The sequence below is a fragment of the Myiozetetes cayanensis genome, unplaced genomic scaffold (assembly GCF_022539395.1).
Source record: "Myiozetetes cayanensis isolate MyiCay16 unplaced genomic scaffold, myiCay2020 scf24, whole genome shotgun sequence".
In the NCBI taxonomy this organism is placed as follows: domain Eukaryota; kingdom Metazoa; phylum Chordata; class Aves; order Passeriformes; family Tyrannidae; genus Myiozetetes; species Myiozetetes cayanensis.
In genome coordinates, this window is record NW_026087456.1 from 2,978,830 (window position 1) to 3,001,804 (window position 22,975).

Genomic DNA, 22,975 nt, shown 5'->3' on the forward strand with positions numbered 1-22,975 from the left:
TCTATACATCTTGCAACTCTCACTAGTGTAATATTTTCTTTCCCTCCATCATTTTCATGGGGTTCTGTGAAGTTACAGCCTAAAAATGGTTTGGTTTTTTTAAAGTATTGTTGTTGTTGTTATTATTAGTAGTATTATTTTCTAGTTTTATAAAATCAATCTCATGAAATGACTGCACACTTCCAGGCACATGGGCCTTTCTTTTTGTCCCCCAGAGCCTCCATCGTGGGCCACTTGCCTGCCTCTTCCTCTAGTACAGATTTTTTTGGAGATGGTCCTTAACTTATCCCTCTATATTGTGAAGGAATTGGAAACTCCCTTGTGCAAGATTATGGATCTAGACTTGTGCAGTTCCCAAACAGCTACTGAGGATGGAATTTGGGCCCTGATGCTACCCACCATGTTCCCTTCTGCCTTGTGGCCTTCTGAGAGTTAAACAAGATACTGAATCTTGAGAATTGACTTTTTTTTTTTATTCTTAATATACTCATTGTATACTCGTAATATACTCATAATATACTCTTAATATTGCCATTTCAGGAAGCTCATGCAGTCTGTTGCTCACCTCATGTTCACATATTAGTCTGAAACTTGCTTAGCAACTCTAAGAGGAAACAACGAAGGGAAGCACAGCATAACATGGTGTTTGAACTGTGACAGCAAACACAATCCCCATGAATATTCACGTGAAGCAGACAGTCCTTTTTCTATTTGATGTTAATGTTTCACATTTTTCTAAATCTGACAGCATATTGCTTATGAGAAGAACAACATGAGTACAAAGACTGAGTATTTATATGTATTTCAAATAAGTTTGGAATGAGAACCTTATTTAAAATAATGGCAGGTATTACAATAGCAAAATTGAGATGTGGAATTCTGATCATGCCAGTTAAAGAAAAGATTGTTCTCCTTAATTTATTTTTTTTTTAACCAACAGCACAGTAGTGGCTCCTATTGATTTGTACTCTGGTGCCAGACATTATTACCACTAAAATATAGTCCATGTAAAAATCAATGCATGCATACTACAGTACATTAATTACTGTATGTTTTTTGCTTCCCAACTAGGTGCTTACTGATTCCATATTAGCTCTTCAAATTATAAAAATCTAATGAGACTTTCTTCTGTAATGTGTTATACAATATAACTGCAGATGTAGAACTAATTTGCTCACAAACTTCAAACTTTATGGCAAGTTATGCTATGTAGTTGCCTCCCAGGTTTTGAAATTATTCAGCTTGTTCAGAGATGGTAAAATGCATCCTAGAAAATAATTGCTACAGGATTAGATGAGTAAGTGGAACGTGCATGTGGCTGAAATGAGGAGCTACTAAAATTTATCATTAAGAAAAATACATTTCTTTGTACATTAAACTGCACATGTATTTTCTCTCTATGCATACTCTATTATTAAGACCATCAGAGAGGAGTAGACAGTTTACCATTTTACCTTGTAAAGGAATGGCCTTCTTTTGCAAAATTCTCTTTGGAGAAATCATCTTGCATTAAAGCTTGGTTTTGTACATAAATCTGTAATACTTTTGAAGCACTTAGCAGTGTTTCAAATGGGCATGAAAAGCAGTTCATGAATGTACACAAACTGAAAAGATGTATTACAGAAGCAAAATCCCTTGCCATCCTCTAAATAGCTGCCCTCCTAAGAACTAAGAAAATGTGTTACTTAGGATTACAGCTGGATTAAAACAAATAATCAAAACACATTTCCCTTTTTCTAAAATAAATGTAGATGAAGGTGATTTTGAATTGGAAATAATTGCAACTTAAAAGCACTCTGCTGAACAGACCCTAAACCTGATGTGTTTAAACCTTGTTGAACACATTTGTCTCCTGACATGAGTGCTTTGAAGCTCAACTTCTACAATTTAAACTTGTTTGGCTTAACTATTTGAGCATCCAGCTCACTCACTCATTTTACTGTGATATGAAAATAGTTTGAATGATGCAGTAAGCAGTTTATAATGTTCTTTGCATGCACTGATGTGACTATTCATGAACTGGATAAAGAAAATGTTTTGTGAAGCCTTCCTAAAGGAAGAAGATATTTTGTTAAATTCTATGTAAAACTTCTAAGAAATAGAAAACATGTATTTTAGCTTATGGAGTTTCACAGCTGTTTTTTTTTTTCATTATCCAAATATGCAACCTATCTGATGTGTTCAGTTTAATGTGGTGAAGTCAACTCAGTGGCAACGCTTCTCACTGAGTATTTCTATTGCTGAGCTGCTGCTATACCCATTATGTTGTATCTTTCTAGTCCAACCAATCTCGCTGGGGGTATGTTTGTAGTGGATTTTGCTTGTCTTCCACTAATTAATGGCTTCATTTTAATGGACGTATTTTGGGGTTTGGGGTTTTGTTTGGGGTTTTATTTTTGGTGTTTTTTTTCTTTTTCCTTAGTCCTGTCATAGTTTTTATAGTTTTCTGATTTTTTGCCACTGTCTATAACTAAAATTTTGTACAGGTAAAAAAATCAGCAAGTTATTTAGCAGGTTATTTGTTTGGGTGTTTTTTTTATCAAGTTCGGAAAGAATAGAGATGCAGTTTCTGATGAGGAAGACTGACCTAGAATGACACTAAGACCTGAGTACTGCACGTGTGATTCATACACACATTATATTTTATTCTGTGGGTCCCTGCATTTCTGCATTCATTCTCTCAAAGTCAGTGGCACGCTTAGCAATGCCTTTGGTGCATTAGTATCTTCCAACAAAAAAAAAGTTGTCCTTTGAAACAGATCTTAATTCTCAGAACTCATTTCATGGCTGGGTGATGACCAATTATGTCCCTAAATTAGATGTGTAACTAATGTGTTGTCTTATAATGTAGAAGCAGCAAATATATTTTTCCAGGAGTAAAATTCAAATGACTTTCCTTGTATTTCAGTCCTTTCAAGCTATAAGGTAATCAGAATTAATTAGCAGAGAGCATGTTCTCTGGAAGGGTCTCTGGGCCTAAAATTTTGGTCCCTGCTTGCTCACCAGGAAGCATCCTATGAACAGGTTCCTTCACACAAGGTCTTGAGTTTGATCTTGGCAAAAAGGACAGGATCTTCATTCCCACTTCATAAATCTAGTCTGTCGTTAAGTCACATAAGGAAGGAACGTGTGCTTTCAAATTCTCTTAAAAAATAAAAATATGAGCAGGAATTACTTAAAGGTGTCATATTAGTCCTTTCCTATTAGGCATGTAATGAGATGAAACTGCTGTATTAAAAGTGGTAAAGAGAGGAAGAAACTTTAAAGGATTTAAAAAATCTAATAATTTCTGGATTATTTTATAATCTACGGCTGATATCAAGTATACTCCCATACGAAGAAGACTAGAAACTCACTTGAACATTTTTCAGATAACATGCCTTGAAAGGCAGAGTTTTTAAAAATAACAACAACAACAACAAAAAAAAACAAACCCCAAACTCAGTTTAAGAAAGCTTTGCAGGTGAAATAATTTTTTATCCTTCACATAATGGGAGAGACGTGGGAAGAGCTGAGGAGTTGTGATCATCTGAATCGTGACTTTTCTGCAGCGCAGTTGCATGTCCTCATGACAAGATCACAGATTCGGAATATAAAATTATAGATTAGTTATGCATATTTGAAAGCTGTTTAAGAGACTTGCTAAGCTCTAAATTGTGGTGGCATTGTTTCAGCGATAATTCAGAATTAATTTGCAGAGTTTATGCAAGCTAAGTTTGACACATAGGCCATGATGGTCGAGTGCAGATGTCTGCAAATACCATGATATAGGACATGCTCATTTGGAAGGCTTCTAATTTTGACAGTGGTTTTAGAGTTTGAATCTACATTTTCCTGTGTTTTTCCATGGATGTGTTTGTTCATCTCTATTTCAGATAAATATAGCCACTAAGTAGAGGTGGATTTATCCTAGCAGTAAAACTGAAATTCAGTTCTTTTTTTATCAATGGCAAATAACAATTTTATTTTTTTTAGAGGAGAATGAATTTGAAGACATTTCTATTATCTGATAAGAATATACTTTTGTGAATGGTATTAATCCCCCCAAAGGGAACTGTTCAATATTTGTCTTTTGAATCCATTTTATGTCTTTGTGAGTTTTGAATGATGGCTCACATTGATTGCATTAAACTGAATAAAATGACATCCTCAGTATTGTGTCTGTCTCCTCCCTCTACCTTTCACTGACTGTACAAGTTTCAATTAAGTTTGAGGCTGCCAGAATATTTTGTAAGCTCCCTTACAAGAAACAGTAGATATTGCTGTAGGGAACTGGGCTATTTGTTGTTGGTGAGCAAAGAAAATGTTAACCTGTGAAGAGAGTTTTTTTAAATGTATATGATTAACTAAAACAGTCATTGCCGAGCCATACCATGGACATTCATAACTGTTTAATTCTTATTATCTTTGATTTCTAATTCACCTTTTTCTCTTTTAAATTGCAGTTCAACTGTTTGGAGGTTTGAACGTATAATTGGATTTCACTCACAAAAGAAAAAATGGATTATTTTCTTGACGGTAGGTTCTCTGTGGGACTATATTGTAAATTCCATAATAGACTCTAAACCAGACCATTACATAATTGTACATACAATTTACTGTAAAATCTGTAGGCTGTCAGATAATGCCAACATGCTAACCTCTGCTAGCTTGGTCAGGCTGAGCTCTGGAATGACTGCCTAGACCATGCAGTCACACCTGAAGTAGCACTGAAGGTGTGTAAAAAATTACTATAAGGGCTAAAAAATAGAAAAAGGGGTTTGATAAAGGCCTTTGCGGTACCTTCCTTGTTAAATTTTTTCCAAAATTAAAAATAATCCACTTATTTTTTATCCCCAATCTTTTCCCCCTGACAAAACTGCTTCTTTGATATCACTTGATGAACAGACTTTTGGAAGTGTTTGTTTTGTTATTGTGGTCCATTTTGTCTACTGCATCAGTGAGTTCACTGTTAGTGAAATGGCCGGGCTGGGGGGCAGTTCTTATAGGAATGCTGGTTATTCCCACAGGCATCTACACATATTGAAATAATAAAACGTGGGAAGTTTCAGTTTTAACTGGCATTTCAGAATTTATTAATGCTTATACTCTGTTACTTGCTTGGAAGATGAAAGAGAAGTCTTTATTTCTAAGAGGTTAGATCTTTCTGTGGTTAATTAAAACAGAATAATTGAGTTCAGTTGATATGAAATGGTTCAGTTTAGTTGGTGATCTGAACAGCTCATTCAGGGTTTTATCACCTGATACTTGAAGTTGTAAGAAAGCAACAAACAAACAGAAATTTCCATGTCAAGAAACATGTGGAAATAGAGGTATAAACTCTGAAGTACCAGATGTGAGCAAGTACCTCTGAACCCCCAGAGTCCCTCTCGTGTTTTTTTGAGTGCTGGGGTGAGGATTATTTCTACTTTTTGTTTCTGATATTTACAAGTTTTTATTCTATTTCCCCACATTTTTGTGTTTGTTTTATTGGATTTTCCCCCTCCTTCTGTTCTTCCCATGGCTAACATGTTTATCTCTCGCTGTGTTCGCAAATAACTGCTCAGCAGGCAAATGCCTAATGCAAGAATGTGGCAGAAGTTCAGGCTGATGACTCAGGACTCCATAGGAAAACATTTTCTCCACTGTCACTGCTCAGTGACAATTGATAGGCTGCTTCAGAGAAGAATTATGCTTTCCTGTGTCGTTGCCGAATGACAGAGGGTTTGGTTTTAATGGGATTTTGTTGCTGTATGAGAATGATGGTCTGTAACTCTTGGCATAATATGAAAATAAGGATTTCCTCAGTAATGCTCTTGCTACATGGAGTGGATGTTGCATAGGTTTAATTTCACATTTTGAAAGATAAACCTTCAGGGTTCATGAAAATCTGAAATAACAACTTGCAGAATAAGAGTATGTGGGGGACATGGAGGTTTTTTGACCTTCCTATTGCACTGGTTTTGGTTGAGGACAGAGGGACAGAGCAGTAAACATCGTTTACACCTTCTGCTGAGGCTGAAAGATGCCTCTTTGATCCCTTCAGAAGAGGACAGTGATTGAGAGAGACTTTCCTAGATTGGGGTGGAGTCATTCACTGTCTTGCATCCACATTTCACTGTAGCAGTTCCACTGGAACCTAAAGGGAGGTAATGGAGAAGTAAATTAGCCTGTATTTATATTGGATTAATTTATTTAACACAGTAATATATACCTCAGAAGATCACTGTCCCCTTATGGAGTATGTCTTGCTATGAATAATTAGTATTCTCAATGTCAGGATTTTGTTATTAATACAATCTTCTTGTGTTGGGTCATTGAGACATAAAATATTTCCAAAGTCGTGCTATCTTTGGATTTATCCCTGTTCTCAAATTGCAGGCTTTTTTCCAGTGGTGCCTGAGGCTTGCTGGGTTAAACGATGTCTGAGGAAGGCTTTAGTGTTCACTGACTGCTTTATGTGGAATTAAATGTGCTTAATGATACAGTGTTATGGGTAGTGATGAACAAAACAGAACTGCAGTGTACAACACTGATTAAATTACTGTAGCTTTTCTTAAGCTAAACTTCTGCATCAAGATTTGTAGGTTGATTAATGTTAGTCATGCATGAAAGCCTGTCTGAATTATGTTCTCAAAGCTGCTATAGGTTATGCTTAGAGAATTCTGATGTGTTTATAGTATTTGAGGTCATCTTCAATAAGATGTGATGCAAGTACATGAATATGGAAGAGGTTTGAATTCCACTTTTTTTCCCACTCTAAAACGTTTAGGAAGGTTGCAAATATTGCCACTGTCAAAGTTATACATGTGTTATAAAATATGTACTATTGATGCTCTTAAAATGACAAGTGTGGCTGGTTTATATGGTTCAGGAGTTGTACCAAGGATATTAAGAACATTCAGGTGTTGTATGTTCATGACCTTAATAAACACAGAACAGCTTTTATTATCTGAGGTTTTGAACCCCAGTCTGTGGAAGGGAGGGGTGGTGCTAAGTGAGGCAGAGAGGGGAGGGGGGCGAGCTGTTGCTTGTTTGGTTTGCTTGTTTGTTACAAAACTACTCAAGCATAACTTTCTTCATGACCTTTTAAATTATTTGGTGCTTGATGATGTACTTCATTTGAGAGTGTGTCTTTAGCCTTGAGACTTAAAGTGGTCGTTGCAAAGGAATATTGATGTGCAGGCAGTTAATAGATTTTGATTCCATTGAAATGCTGTGGGTAAGCTCAGTGATTTGTTTTTTGACACTGACTGTGGTGTGATACTCAAGTTTCACTGGATTAAAGCAGCTGAAACTTGTTATGTGTTGACTTCAGTTTCCTTTTTTGTGTTACTCCTACTGAACAACAGGTTTTAATTCCATTAATGCATGGCACTACTGTATTTTGAATTTGTAAATCACTTTCTTGGAATCTATAGAGTGTGTGAGGGGTTTTTTTTCTGCTCATGAATCTTTTATGGATTGATTCTAACTTTTAGATCTCTCTTCAAATTTTCTTTGAATATACATACGTAATTCTTGAGTATATCTTACTTGCATGTAACTTATTTCAGACAGTCCCAGTATTAACATAGGTAAAGATAGCTGTGACCTGGCTAACCAGAGGAAAGGAATGGATATGTGATAATTTACCTTTCAAAAAAGTCTTCCATTCTTCTCTTCAAACCTACACTAATAATTTCCTCTTTCAGGAAGGATGAAATATTTTTTCTGTATAGCTTTTATTTCTTCTTAAGAAAAGCTTTCCAATTCTATAGCTTATAAAGTTCCCATTGGTGTGTGAACTGATACAATAAGTGTAGTTTCTTTTCAGTTGTAATGTCATTTTTGTAACAAGCTCTGTATATGCATTCCCATCTAATGGCTTCTTTATTTTTGAGGCTCACTTGAGAAAGATTTATTGAGTGGAGAATTGGTTTGCCAAGTTCCAGTTAAGATTGAAATTTCAGTAGAGTTATGAACCCCTAAATACAGAGACCTGTTAGGAAAATGCTGACAAACATATTGGAGGTATAATTCCCAAGTAAAATGCTGAGAATATCCTACATGCTGCTGCGTGTTCTTTTTGTCATTTGTACAAATAGAGTATACAAGCAGGGAAAGAAACCTCTCACTGTAAGATATTACTTCCAAGAAGCTGCAATAACTAACCCTTTTCAACACTTGTTTCTGGGAAGAAATGAAAGTTGCAGTTAATTCAGCTCCACTGTGTCAACAATTGAAATAGGCATTAAAAATAAATCTCATTCAACTATGAGGTGCCTAATTTTGACATTGCAGTTCCAGATCATCACACAGAGGACAACACAGGGCTCAGTTTAATTGGATTGTGTTGGAAAAGGCTGTCACTGGACCAGATTGCCCAACAGCCTTAAACACAGCATAATTCTTTTCACCGAGTGGGTGGGAAATACCATCACTCCTGACATGATTGTGTTTTACACTCGGTTTGCACATGTGCATGTGTTGAGACAAGGTTCAGAGCAAAATAAAGGGTAGCTCCTCGAAAAGTAGTATAAAGAGGAGTAAGATGCTCACCTCACGAATCAGGTAAATGCACAGAACCAGGAGTGTAGGACAGATAATTCCGATGAATATGAAGTTTAAAGATTTCTTTATAACATAACAAAGCACATCACTCTTTCAGTATTAGCTTAGTGTGCATGAGGAAAAAATATAATCCACATGACAACTGATTTTTCTTACTGTTTTCTTTAAAGCAGAACATAAGAGATCTGGATTCATACTGGTTCTCCGGTGTAAATCAGATTAATCTTGCTCTAATTGTTTTCTCTTGCCATTCTTGGAGTCATCTGACTTCTTCTGTTTTAAAATCACTAAGAGGGTAATCTGCCTTCTATCTTGGTCTCTCAGTTTCTCTTCATGCTAGAAATGTGGGGGGGAAAAAAAAAAAGTCTTAATGCTGGTCCTTTTTTTGTCTCCAGGGTGGTGACAGCAAGTATTGTAAACGTACCTGTCATGAAAGATGAACTGGATAATTCTGTGTTCAATTGCACCATCAAGCTGATAAGCCAACATCACCTGTGCTGTACTGTGCATTAAAGAACATGCTTGACTGTTGTTTCTGAGAGGGCAGCCAAAATTATTAGTTCTGGTAAATGTCCTTTGTTCTTTAGGATGGCTTTTCTAATGTCTGTGGATAACTCTGGAATGTGGTCTCTAATACTGTATAAACTTCAATGAGATTTTTTCATGAGCCCGACATTTGCAGGCTTTTGTGAGACCCAGTTTTGGACAAGCTGTCCCCTACAGCACTTCCTCATATTTTTTCCATACGTCCTCCTAAATAGTAATTCCATGATAACGTTCTGTCAGTCTTTCAGAAGGGGACGAATGGGCTCCACCAATCCCACAAATTGCATTTGTGCCTTTGTAGTTCTGTTTTATAATTACAAATCCAACTCATACCAGGAACTAATGTGTCTTTCATTCCTGAGTTTTTTAAAATCTCCAAACTGTGCTGAGAATGGCTACAGGCTCATTAGTTCATTCTTTTTCTGTTACCACTTTAGGAGCTTGTTGGCAACTTAAGATGACAATCATGTCATAGCTGTCTCTTTACTTGACTATTAAAATGTTGTTAATTTTGGAAATATAGCATCTAAGTATCAGAAATGTGAGTGAAACTTTGAACTGATATGATGTGTTTTAACATTTTAATTAAAACTGTATTTTCAACAAGTTTATTAGCCAGAATGCCCAAGTTGTTTTTTGAGCAGAGAACAACATAAACTGGGTTACCAAAACTGCTGGGGGAAAAAAAGTATAACAAAAAAGATGATTTTTTTCTTTTTTGGCTTCAGATGACTTGCCAGTAAATGTCCTCCTTCATAAAGTCAGCCACAGCAGATTGCTGACTCTAAACAAGCCATCCCAAGCGAACTTCTTGGCATAGGAGAGACCCAACTCTGATGAGAACTTTAAATTAACTCCCATCCCCCCAACTAAAAAAACCCACCTTACACAAACCCACATTTTATGAATGCCTTTTTTCATTGGTGGTGGGAGGAAGATGGAGATGGTGCAATAATGAAGACCTGGGAAAAAAATGAGGAGTGGCAATCAAACCCGAGTCTGAGTTTAGTATTCTGTTCACTAGAGTGCAATGCCTTTCAAGCAGACCAAGAGAAAGAACAATCAAACAGTGAAAGAGACTTCAGATCACAAGTTCATTAATTATGAAAGCTAAAGAATAGATAACATACACTTTAGTGAAGCTGCAGTGAACAGTATACACCATTACGTGTGTACAATGCAAATTGCCTTGAACCCTCTGTGAAAAGTAGTGAGCTTTTTGGGAAGAGAAAAATAATGAATACACTTTAGAAAGGTAATGACATGCCTATGTATCACTGAAACAGGAGGCAGAACACAAAACAAATTAATGATTATTTGTAAACCTAATAAGGGAATGTCAAGGACAGGTAGTGCACCAGACAGCGCATGAATGGGAATAATAAAAGGGAAAGCAAACAGCCAACTAAGAAAACTACAGGAGAATTACTGTAGTAATCATTAAAACCATATATAAAGAGGAATTATGATTAGTTAGAAAGACTAACTAGTAAAGGCTAATTAATATTCAGTAATGTTTGTCCAACTTTAATGATGTAATTCTCTGCTGTCTAAAAAGGACCTTTTAGGGGGTGAAAGTAGTGAAAGAGAAAAATTCTTTTGTGAACTTCTGTGGCTGTGGGTATGAAACCACCCAACCTCTGCACAAAATTTGTTTAACATGAAAAAAAATTCTCAAATGTTAACCTTTTAAGGTAAATCTAGTTTTTTGAGTTGTTTTGTTTTGTTTGTTTGTTTGCTTGCTTTGTTTTTGTGGGGGTTTTTTGTTTGTTTTGTGTGTTTGTTTGTTTTTTTTTTTTTTTTTTTTTTGAGCAATGGCTGAGACATTGTTTTAAAACTTAGGAAAAAAAAAAGGCATGCCTTTTCTCCTTTGGAGGAAATTCTGTACATTCTCCTACTGCACTTGGTAGAGTGTCTCTGATCTCAGGCTTCTTCATGGAGGAAAAGAACAAGGAGAGGTCACCTAGGCTGGATATCCCATATACTCTTCATCCCTTGTTTTTCTAGAAAACCTTTACATTACTTTGGATTCTTGCTGTTGGAAAGACAGCCAAAGGAATGCTTTTGCACTGGGAAAATTACATTTCTTTGCAACTGCAACCTCCTCAAGGAATGGACCGATTTTTGCAAGGTCTTCCAAAATACAATTAAGAAGAAAATAGTATTTGAGGAGTGCTGCGTTTTTCCTCACAAGAGAACATTTTGGTTTTTCCCCCCAATTTAAAACCATGAAGTTTGTAAACCTTATCTTTTATGCTGTAATATAAATCTTTAATAATGAGGTAAGAGAATTGTTGCAATTTGTCTGTTTTCAGCCCCAAGTTTCAACTGACTCTAGTTACAGCCTAATGAAATTCAAATAGCTGGACTGAAGGTTAGAAGGGGGATGACACATGAGGCTGATATTAATAATGTATGTGAGCAAATAGACTTGCAGTAGCAGTTCCAACAGTGTGGAACAAGTTACAAAGAGAGGTCTGTCTCAATATGACCTGCACTAGAAAACAGGATTGAAACTCAAGGTCTGCAGTTTCAAAACACAGCTTTCCTGTCTGCTGAGCTCCTGTCCAGTTAAGACATCCCCTGCTGTGCAGCAAATGCCCACATCATTTCATGACAATCTGGCCAAATAAGCAGTTACAGATTTTTCCCCTTCTGAAGCTGTCAACCTTATCAAGTGTGATGTGGAACTGAATTAGTATCTATGCTTGATTGTTTGTCACAGTGGAAATAACCAGTTTTGGTACTGGTTCAGTGTCAAAGCGATAGCAAAGTGTGTGAACTGAATTACCCCATGCTCCAGAAAACATGAAACTGCCTCATGTTTTGTGCTTCCCTAGCAAGTAGAAAATCTTTGTAGTTTCATTATTTGAGTGTAGATTTCCACCTGGCTAAATGGTCATGAAATACAGCATGAAGACCTTCAGGTTGCTTTAGGTTCTTCTATTTAATAATACTGATTTCTTTTCAGATAAGGCTTTCTAGCTGCCTGTATTGTTCATCCTAAAATCTGTCAACGACCTGAAAGGAAGATAATCTTGTGTACCATCTTCTCTGAAAGTCCAAGAAAAATAAATGCATCAGATAATACTCATGTCTTACATGATTGTTTTTGTGTCGGGTTCTGGATACACCCATGCCATTTTCTGGAAATATTTAGCTGAGGATTCATTGGTGAGATAGTCTTCAAGTCTTCTTGAACTCCCTTCATGCCCACCCCTCCATCCCCTCAGAATTTGTGTCAATTTTTCTTCCCAAACACCTGACAAGTATCTTATATAGTGAATTAAGATAAGCTGGTAATTTGGGAAGTCCTGAATTAATTAGCACACTTTACATTTTGATAAAGTGCTTCGGTGATTTAGAAAAAGTTGACTTTGCTGAGGAAAGCCTAGATCTTTATTGATGGGCAGCCGTTTATCAAACAGCTTCAATGGGTTCCAAACTTCAGAAAAGTGACAAAGCAAGCCAGTGCTTGCACAGATAACACTTGAACAGAGTATTTATTCACTGTTGTCAACTTTGATCCATCAGACCTAGACGCAAGTAGTTGATCTGATGGTAAGTACAAACTGTCTTTTGTTTATAGGAAAAAAATCTAATAGTCTTCTATCACAACATTCTCCTAAAAGTTTTACTGGTTGTCTTTGTTGCTCAGTGAATTTATGAAGTCTCTCTTCATACATCATCCTCCTGACTCAGCAGTATCTACTGTAAAGATGAATGCTGTTGCACCAGAATGGATTTATCTTCCGTTCTGGTCTGAGAAAAATCTTGCATTATGTGCCACCAAAAGAGCAAGAAGTGTGGTCTCTTAACACTTTCAGTTATGTAACTTCTTCAGAAGTACTCCACTTACTCAGTGCCCCTGGAAAGGGCTGGAAGATTAGCTGCCTTTCACAGAAGAAAGCATCACAAGTGTCAAATGTGTGCTGTTCTCTTGGGGATTTTATTTGGCTGTTCAACACTGACTGCAAGATGCATGCTTCTCTGAATGGAAGTACCTTTTTCAAACAGTGAAAGTTAGATTGGCAATTTCCCTGCACTCTTCAAGTGCTTTATCACCGTGTAAGATTTTCTGGAGTGTTAACAGTATCTTGCAACAAGTAGCTTGGTCTGATATGTGTACTGCTTCTCTCACATTAGGCAATTTTTTGGTAGCCAAAGCACCACTGAAGGAGAGAAGACGAGTCACTCTGTATCTCATCCCTGTATTTGTAGTTAATTTAATCCAGGAAAGTTGCTGGCTGATTTTCTCAAGGGCAAAAGGCAAGCAGGGACTAGCATCCAGAGTTGCTCAGTCTACTAACAAGCAGTCCTCATTTGAAAAAGATGTACATGTGCTCATGGTCTCTCTTTATGGTCTTGTGCTACCAGACTTCAGCACATTTCTTGCCCTCTGGGGAACTGTGAATAGTCAGCTCTGTCACTGCAGTTAGCGTGGTGGTGTGCTGAGATCATATATCCTGCTGAGAGGAGACCTTCAGACCTCAAGTGAAGCAATTCACTAGCTATCACTATCCAGATTTTGGGAGTCCTGCTGGTTTGCATTCAAGCCTGGTGCATGGAGAGAGGATTAGAGGCATGGATTAGAGGCATGGTGTCAGCTTTGCTTGCCTAAGAGAGCTGTTGTAGGGATTGTTTGGCAGCAGCTCTGGTTCAGCTCCTCAGAATCAGGTGCCGTTTGCAGGCGTGAGGAGCAACACCCACTTGGGATGTGGGAAGCCTTGGAACCCTTAAGCTTTCAGTGGTTTCTGAACCATTCTGCCCTGCACTAGTCACTCTTGATGTTGTATTCTTATTTATCTTTGTTAACTTGCTTCATTACTCTTTTATTTTTTCTCTGACAGCTGTTTAAGTTGCTTTCATTCATGGAGAACAAAAATAAATTCTGAATTCTTAATGTAAACTTTCCTAAACTGAGAAGCCAGCCCTGGGATATAGCTCTCAAAGTATGTCTTTAAAGATTTCTCTTCCACTGCCCTGCTCCTGTCCTTACTCTTCATGTTTATTCTGTTGCTGAGGTTGAAGCCTCATTATCCCTAAGGAGTGAGTTTTGGAGTTTATGATAAATAGTTCTGGGGAAACCTCAGCCCAGTAATAATCAAAAAAGAAAGCAGAGTGTTAGGGGTTGTTGGGAAAGGAACAGACAAGAAGAGTGGATTGTGTATTAAACCCTGGTTTGCCTGCATCTTGTTGGATGCTGTGTGTAGTGCTGGTTCCTGCTGATCCAAAAAGGGAATGGTACATCTGGAATGGGTTCAGAGAGGGACAGCACTAAACTGTAAAGCTGAGGTCTGGTTTCTGTTTAAGGAACAACCAAATGTGGAAAAGCAGAGTTTCACAGTTGGAGAGAGATGATAGACAGGAATGGGGGTGTAATAAATGCACAAAATAAAGGGATTTTAACAGGGAGAAATGAAAGGAGTTGAATTCGAGAGAAAAAAAGCACCGGCTTAACCTACTGCCCTGAAGGGCAGTGAGCAGAGAGAGGGAAGGCTGTGCCTGTCCCCTCAAGGGGGAAATGCCAAGCAGTAGGAGAGGACCCCCATGTTGCCCTCCCTTTCTACATCTTTTGGGGCCAGTGTCCAACTGTGGAGTCCAGGGTGAGAGCAGCAGAGCAGCAACCTCCTGTGCTGGGGCAGAGCTGGTGCTCACTGCCTGGCCTCTGAGATCATCTCTGCTTTCTCCTCCTCTGGCGAAACCTGGGGTGGTCAGGAAGCCATCGTGGGGCAGGAACTCCTGTTACTGCTGCAGTCTGACTGCAGATTTTGGTAGGCCCTGACCCTTCTCCCCATGCTACATGAAGAAAATCAGGAATACAAAAATTAACTATGGGTTCAGGGTATATTTTTGAATGCTTTTTTCTGTGATCGAGCTCCATTTAAGAATATTTTTTTTTTTCCACGTGGAACGAAGTTCCTTGTGAGGGTGGTGAGGCACTGGCACAGGTCACCCAGAAAACTGTGGATGTCTCATCCCTGAAAATGTTAAAGGTCAGGTTGGACAGGGCATGGAGCAACCTGGTCTAGTGGAAGGTGTCCCTGTCCATGGCAGGGGGGTTGGAACCAGATGATCTGTATGGTCCTTCCAACCCAAACTGCTCTGTGATTCTGTGACTCTTCTTTTTTTTTTTTTTTTTTTAAAGAGAGGAAAATCTGGAACTCTCAATGATTATTTTTCCTTTCTTTGATGATACTCTGTTACATAAAGGGAATTCTGATAGAACACTTGCCGGCTGATAGTTTTAAAAAAAAAACCCAGGCAGTTTAATAATTAAATTACAAACCAATTACATATTGGCAAAACCAGCAAAATATAAATTGGGTTATAACTAGTAACTATAGCCTCAGGCTGCTGCATCAAGTAGTTTGATAATTATTTTCCTGCTTGTCAAAAGTGGAGAAGTGCTAAAGGCAAGCTCTGTACCGTGTAACACACATGCAGGAGTCCCGCATTTGTCCTGGCTCACACGCTGACACTGCACTCTGGAAAAATTAGTGATGCCAAAGTCTAATAGCAATTGTCTTCCAGAGAGGGCTATTAAATAAGGCAAGTCAGCCTTGAGAGTGCTTTGGTTGGTTGGTTGGGGGAGGAGGGGGTTAGAACAGGAGAAATCAACTCTGATTTGTGTTGTATTTTTAAAATTTTCCTCTGGATTTCTGAGGAGCAATGCTAGGAAAGTAGTTTTTCCACTCTCAGATTCTCAGCACTAAGTGAAACTTTTCCTTTGGTTTCAGAGTCTGTAGAATAACTATGTCTTATGTTTACATTTGGAACCAGCTAAGCTAGTTTCAACATATCCCAGTTTTGTTCATCTCCACAGCAAATACAACCCACGCCATCCTCAAATCTACCTGGTAACTCTGATTTCCACAGACATTTGTAAACAAATTAAAACTTCAAAGTCTTATTTTTTTTCTCTGTTCTGTTTTTGAAGGAAGGCAGTGCTTTGCTTGAAAATAAGTAATTGCCATTGACATGGGACTGTTGGAATTGCCAAGATGTTTGAGCTTTTTGGGATAGAAATGTATCTCGAGCCTTGGATTCCTCTTAAAAGTCCTTAGAAAGAAATCCTGTTGCACTACTGAGACTCAGGGCATCAGGTGAGGTTTGTTAACAAGAACTAATGCTTCTAATAAAGCCAAAATTACACTGAGATCGCTTGCAGAAAGAGAAATTGTAATATTCATGGTGTGTAAGGCTGCAGATCGTGCAATGTTGTGCAGTTACGACAGCTATCTACAGTTATCTGTCAAAAGATAAGAGTCTTCCCCTGAAGGCTTGAGCTGAAGAGGCAAGACAGAACAGACCCGGGGCTGGGTGTGACTTGCAGCATCCTTCCTGGGAAAGGCTGGGAGCTCCGGAACCAGTGATTCATGTATACTACTTATGAATTACTTTTTTTTTAAAAGTTGCTTAATTCATTAATAACTATAATCACTTACTTAATGACCGGGTAGTGAAACTTGATCTGTTTATGCCTATGAAATTAAAAATTGCATGCTATGACATACCTGTCTGCAGCTAGGAAATATGTTTTACACTGTTTATTTTACTGGGCTTGAAAGATTATTTTATTGAAATGAGGATAATTTAGGTTGTGGCACTAGTTATTAATAAGGCACTAGAATAATATTGCTAATAACAGACTAAGAAAATTGCATTAGGATTCAGAATAGGAATCAGAGTTTAGAATAGGCTGTAACATGGATCTGGTATATCCTGAAAATTGATATACTGTCCCTGCAGGATTTTCAGCTCAAACACTGGAAGATTCAAATGTATCTTGGTCAGAAACTCACAAAAAATGTGTGTTTAGAACCAGGACAAAGGGAAAGTAGGGTTGCATTTTATCCATTTGTATTGTATTTAAGAGCAGGTATTTAGTACACAGATAGTTCAAATATTCTCATGGACAGCCGAGGTGAAGTTTGGTAACATCTTCCTCACCATTTACTTTTGCAAAGAGGCAAAGGTTGTGAAGAGAGGGGCCCAGAAAGATTTGGTAATGAAACAGATTGAGGGAAAAAAAAGGAGAAAAAGAACTAAGGGAGATTCACAAAAAAACCTGTTTTGTTTGTTTGTTTGTTTGTTTCAAGAAGGATGTGGCATATTAATGTGCAGAAGTGTGTTCACTTAAAATGTGTTGTTGGAACTTAAAGGAAGTTAGAACAGATGAATGTTTTTCAAAATTATGCTAATACCAAAACTTTTAATTATCTGGATGTGAATAAAATACAGCTTTTGGTCAGTCATTCTTATTAAGGAAGGAAGTTAAAAAAATGTCCTCAAAGGATGTGTAATTTGGTTAAATTAATTCAGAGCTGAGAAACCTAACCACTAAATTCCTGCCTCTGCCATGGCTATTTTTTACTAATATGTTTTTATGAAACCATGTAAGCTTATTTATACTTTCAAACATGTAGCTTGTCTAACTTTCCACTAAAAGAACTTGTGTCATGCAGTGAATGTACTGAAACAAAGAAAAGCGCATTTGGTCATTGTATGCAGAAATAGTATCCCTCAAACAAGCCACTTAACACCAAATCAGGTTCAGAAGGTTTACTGAATAATTTCAAGGGACGGTAGAAGTTGGGGAAAGGTTATCTCTGATACATATTGAGTGGCTACCTGGTTAGGCAGTCAGCTTCCAGCGGGAGACCTGGAACTGTCTTAAGCATCTAAACTTCCAGCATGGTATAGATGGAGGATTGGACATCTGTGGTTGCAATACTGGGTCAATGCATGTCATGTAGACAAGGTATTGCTGAACTTAACAGAGGGAAGCTAAGAGTGGGAATGGATCTTTAAACTCCTGTAAAGCTAAAAGTTAGACCCCTTTTTTAGTTCTTCTGGGTGATGTACTTTTGCCTTGTGACTGACAAAACAGAGTTATTTTCTGGATATTGGTGCCTAATCTGTTTTTTTTCCCACTTTGTTTTGTTTCTTTAATGGATTGAGAGATTTAGGAATGCAAGTATATGCTCCCCTTGGCCTTTTCCAGCCTTTCCCTTGCTTAGTTCATGAAATGTAGCTCACTGGTTAGCACACTTATGGAGAATGTGAAATCAAGGTGCTAATTTCTTCATGATGGGAGTTTGCTATTGTTTCTTTGTTTGTTTGTTTTGGTTTTTTGCCTTCTAAACTATTTTGCTGAGCTAGTCTGTGGTATTTTCTAGCTCTTGAATTTAATTTTGTTATGAACAGCAGAACAACATCAAAGATTAATTGGTCCAAATGCACATTTCTCTCCCTTCCCAGGAAAGTGTCCTGATTATTAAGTACAGGCCTGGTTCCTCCATTTCATTCTTCAAAGATTACTTATTAATATTATTGAAATTATTTATTCAATATGAAATGGAACGCATGCTTTAGGATGCAGACCTACACAGCTACCAAATGACAAAGCAGTGAGAGCTTCCTCCCTCTGGTCTGTTGCTTCTTTAATATTATTAAACATTATAATACCTTTAATCAAAGGGTTAGAGAATAAATCTGCCTTAGAGGTGTCCATTGTTTAGTTTTTAGGATGTCTTCCCAGGCTGAGGGACATCTTTATTTTGGTCTCCTCTCACAGAGAATAATCCTGACTCTACAGTATCAAGATGAAAGTGTTCCTTGCTTTGTGTTCAGCTGTGTCCTTCATGAAAGGAAATCATGGGCAAAATGTCTATTGAATCATGTTTCTCAAGAGCAAGGTGGAGAAATGAGGCCTGGCTCATGCCTATGAGCTCAGATCAAATCATGAACTTGCTGCTGGAAGAGAGAGCAGTTTATGTGTTTTTTTGGGATGGTTCATCTGATCTGTCCAGGCTTCTGACCTATCAAATAAATGCTTAACTCTTCACCTCCTTAAGGAGATGGCATTGTATACTTGGACACCATTATATCACAATGTAGCATTATAGAAGATTATTTATAATGTAGATGGCAGATTTTAGATTTTTTTGTAACTCCATGCAGTGTTTTTATGGAAATGACCTTGCTGATGCATATCTTTCTCTTCAAATGTCACCAAGGAGACAAAAACGCCTAATACATTAGATATGCAAAATTTGCATGAAATTTCAATTTCACCGAAGAGATCCATTGCCCTGAACAGTCACTGTGATTACAAAAGTTAACAGTCTGTCCAAATATAGCAATAATGGAAGTTATGAATTTTATCTGTCCCCTAAATATCTTACCTTCGAAAGAAATAAATTAATGCATTTCTGATCCAGAAGACATGCTGTTTTATTAATTAGTGTACAAGGAATTGTTAGGTTAGATGATTATGTTCAATTAAGCATAATGAAAGTAATTAATATAGATTCTGGTTTTAGGTGGTTGAGTTAATAGTGCCATTAAATGCTTGCATTATGATACTACTTGTTCTAGCAGAGAAAAAGTTTAAAAGGAAAGAGGCAAAAGCATTTTTTTCATTCCTCTCTCAGTGAGCAAAATAACTTCTCCCTGATTGTAACAAATGCAGAATAGTTTACATTTCTTTTGTAATTGCTAACGCTTATAAATACACTGTATTAAAATACATTTAAAAATTTTGCAACATCTTCTTTAAGTTACTTAATTACAATGTACTAGTCACAATGAAGGGAGTGTACTTCAAAGTATGCACGTTTTATTTACCAAACACCTCGTGCTCTGTTACATAGGTCTAGAAAATAGCCAATAGCCCACAACAAATACTGTTTGAAAAGGAAGTGGTTCCAAGTAAGAATTTCCTCAGGGGTGTTATTGTGTCTTTCTGGCTTCTGCTGTTTTTGTTGTGAGGAGGTGGCAGTGGAAAGTTGTTTCTCATGAATTCACGGAGGGTACTTTTATGCCTCAGAGTTCCTAAGCCACCAAATAAAGAAGAAACTTGTGATGAACCAGCTTTGGAAGTATTTAATTTCTTTAGTCATATTTAAATGAGACGAAATTAAATTTTGCAGCCGAACCAATTGCTGTCATAACTATTTCTTCAGGGTTTGTTTACTTCACACACAGTGGAATATAGGAGTTGTGGAGGTAATATGTTCACTTCCCTTGGATGTCATCCTTTTAAGCTCAGAAGACTACGCTGATCCAACAGCAGAGAACACTCTTGGTAGATCAGTCTCTCCCAAAAACGCACTGATGATAATCTCAGAAAAGACTTGGCAGAACACATCGCCCCATCCTATGTTAAAAAGCAATATATTCCTACTTTGAAAAAATCTGAGCAGCAAAACCTTGATTTAAGAAACATATAAATTTGAATTTCAGGAGGTGACTACATAGGTATGTAAAAATGAAATAGAGAAATATACCAGCCAGCCATAAAAGAACATATTTTGTCTCATAGTGATTAGTGCTGGAAGTAACGTGTAGTTTCATTGTGCTAGTAAAATGCAGACCAAGAATGATTTGAACAATTTCTATTTGTTTGACATTTTTACAAGAAGTATTTCAGCCTTTTGTGCTCTACAGTTAGTGGTACTGCATCTCTCATCACTATTACATTAAATCAAACTCTAGATGCTTTAAAATTGAAGGCAAAATTGACCTGTTACCTGTGCTGATGTATGAGCTTTGGTTTTAACATCTGTTCTAAATATGCATTTTGTAAGTAAGTACAGTTGTTTCTATATTCACTTAGAAGTGACAGTTGGCTGGAGGATTTTTGCCTGCCTTTGCTGTGCAAGAATGAAATTTCAGCCTCTGCTACATGGATTTTCCCAGAGTTGTTACCCACTTGCAGCATGTCTTTTTGTTTTTGCTGCAGCTGTGAGTGCCCTGTCTATGGTTTATGTAGACCTCGGTGAAACCCATTGATGCAGTTTTTCTTAGAAAGGACAAGAATTGCTTGCATGTACTTCCTTTTTTTTTTTTGTTTTTCCTACTTGTGGAGGACTTTGATGCATGCAGAGCGAGTGTCTCCAAAAGAAGCCCTTCTTCAAGTGAACTGTTGCTGGAGAAGTTCTGGGTTTTTATATGAATGATCTATAACATGAGCTAATCACTGTATTTGTATGAGGTCTTTTCATAGCAAAGCCAGAAAGATAAAGCCCTAAAGCAATTATTGTACATTTTGCTGCTGCATCTATTCCTTCTATATCCTTGCTCTCCCAACAGAGACCATATTAGTTTTTTTTTTCTCCTTACTGCTGAGAAGCTCAAAACTATGATAATGTTCTAACTTTATAGGCTTAAAAAAGTGGCCAAAAGACATGCAAATGAGAGGCAGAAAAGCTTTTCAGTATTGCACAAAGTGTACAAAATTATTCTGCTATAACTTGGATAGTTGAACTGAAGGAAGGAAACTGTGATTCAGAGATAAAAGTGGCAGAGGCACATTCTTGTACATGCTGATACTTCCATTTTTCCCCCATACCAATCAGAGGGAACTGGCAGCAGAGGGATGGAGCTCAACTCTGTGCTTCACATGTAGTATTTCTAAGCAATACCAAGATAAAGTGATACCAAACAGTCTCTTTTAATGGCATGTTTCTCTGACACATCCCAGATTTCATAAATGTTAAATTTGCTGTCTACTTGGGTTTAGTTTGAAATTATAAGGCTAAAAATCATGATGCAATGCCAAATTCAGCTTTGGTTGTTTCATGGTTTAAGGGCACAATGAACCTGTAATTATTGCAAAAAGATTTTTGTTATTGGGGAGTGATGGTGAGAAGCTATTAAATTCTTGTACCAAATGAAGAGACAACAAGAAAAGACATTATTATAAAAGCTTCCCAGGCTGTTGTGTTGTAGAACTCTTTTTCCCCTTGAAAGATATTTGATGTGCTTGTGTCTTTTATATAACTGAATCACTGGAAATGTACAGTTCTAGTATTGACACCGAAATGCTCAATATCAGATGAATATAACCCTGATTATTATAGGAAACTTGGTAGTATGTACTGATGGGAGCATGTATGGATTTTTTTTTAATGCTGTCATAAACAAGATGTAGATTAGTGTCTTTGATCTAATCTCTAAATATTCCCTCCTCCAGCATATATGTTATAGGATACTAATTTTTTTACAAAGAAATCCTCTCTCTTCTCCTGTGCATGCATAATATTTGAAAACTCTTCAACTGTTCCTGTCTACGGTTCCAATCCTTTGAACTTCACAACTGGCACAAGCTCCTTTTTCTATGCAAAAGTGAAACTTAAACACAGCAGCTGCTTTGCAAGTTGTGATACTGCACGACTTTCTCACCAGTTTCATCCTGAGACCTATAGACCTCTTAAACTCTGAATAATATTCTACTTTCCTAAGCTGTCATATTAACTTTGGAGTGATGTCACTTGGATCAACACTGAAATTCAGTCAAATAGCCCATGGTGCAGAAATGTGTTTGCATAGAAGTAATGCAAAAATAATGAACACTGTCCCTTCCTTTGCTGATTTTTGTCATAAGGGCCTCCTCACCAACTTAAGAGATGTGTTTCAGTTATGTGTCACAAAAGCCTGCATGGCTGAGGAGGTGCTACAAAATCAAGTAGAACAGGAAAGAAATCAGAAGTGCTTCAATGACCTCAGTGCCTGACACTAAGGTGGTGAAAGTAATGTAAAATGCATGAAATGAGGTCAGAGACATGATTTTCGTGAAAGCTACTTGGTGTGTCAGAAGGGGAGCCTCGTGTTTTAGAGAACTTCCAGTTTGCCTTTGACATTGCTGCAGTAATTTAAAAAGAAAAAAATAGTTTTGGTCCCTGTAATTTAATACAGTTTCTGCAGATCCTTGTGAATTCTTCACATGGAGGATCTGTATAATGGGAGTCAGAGGAGGTCCCCAATGTCCTTTTGACAACAAAACAAAATGTGTCCAGTGTAGATGTTTGGATACTTGAAATTCATTATGCATCTGGGAAGATGATAGCACAAATTGCTATTGGTCGAGTCTAGAGGCTGCAGTCGAACC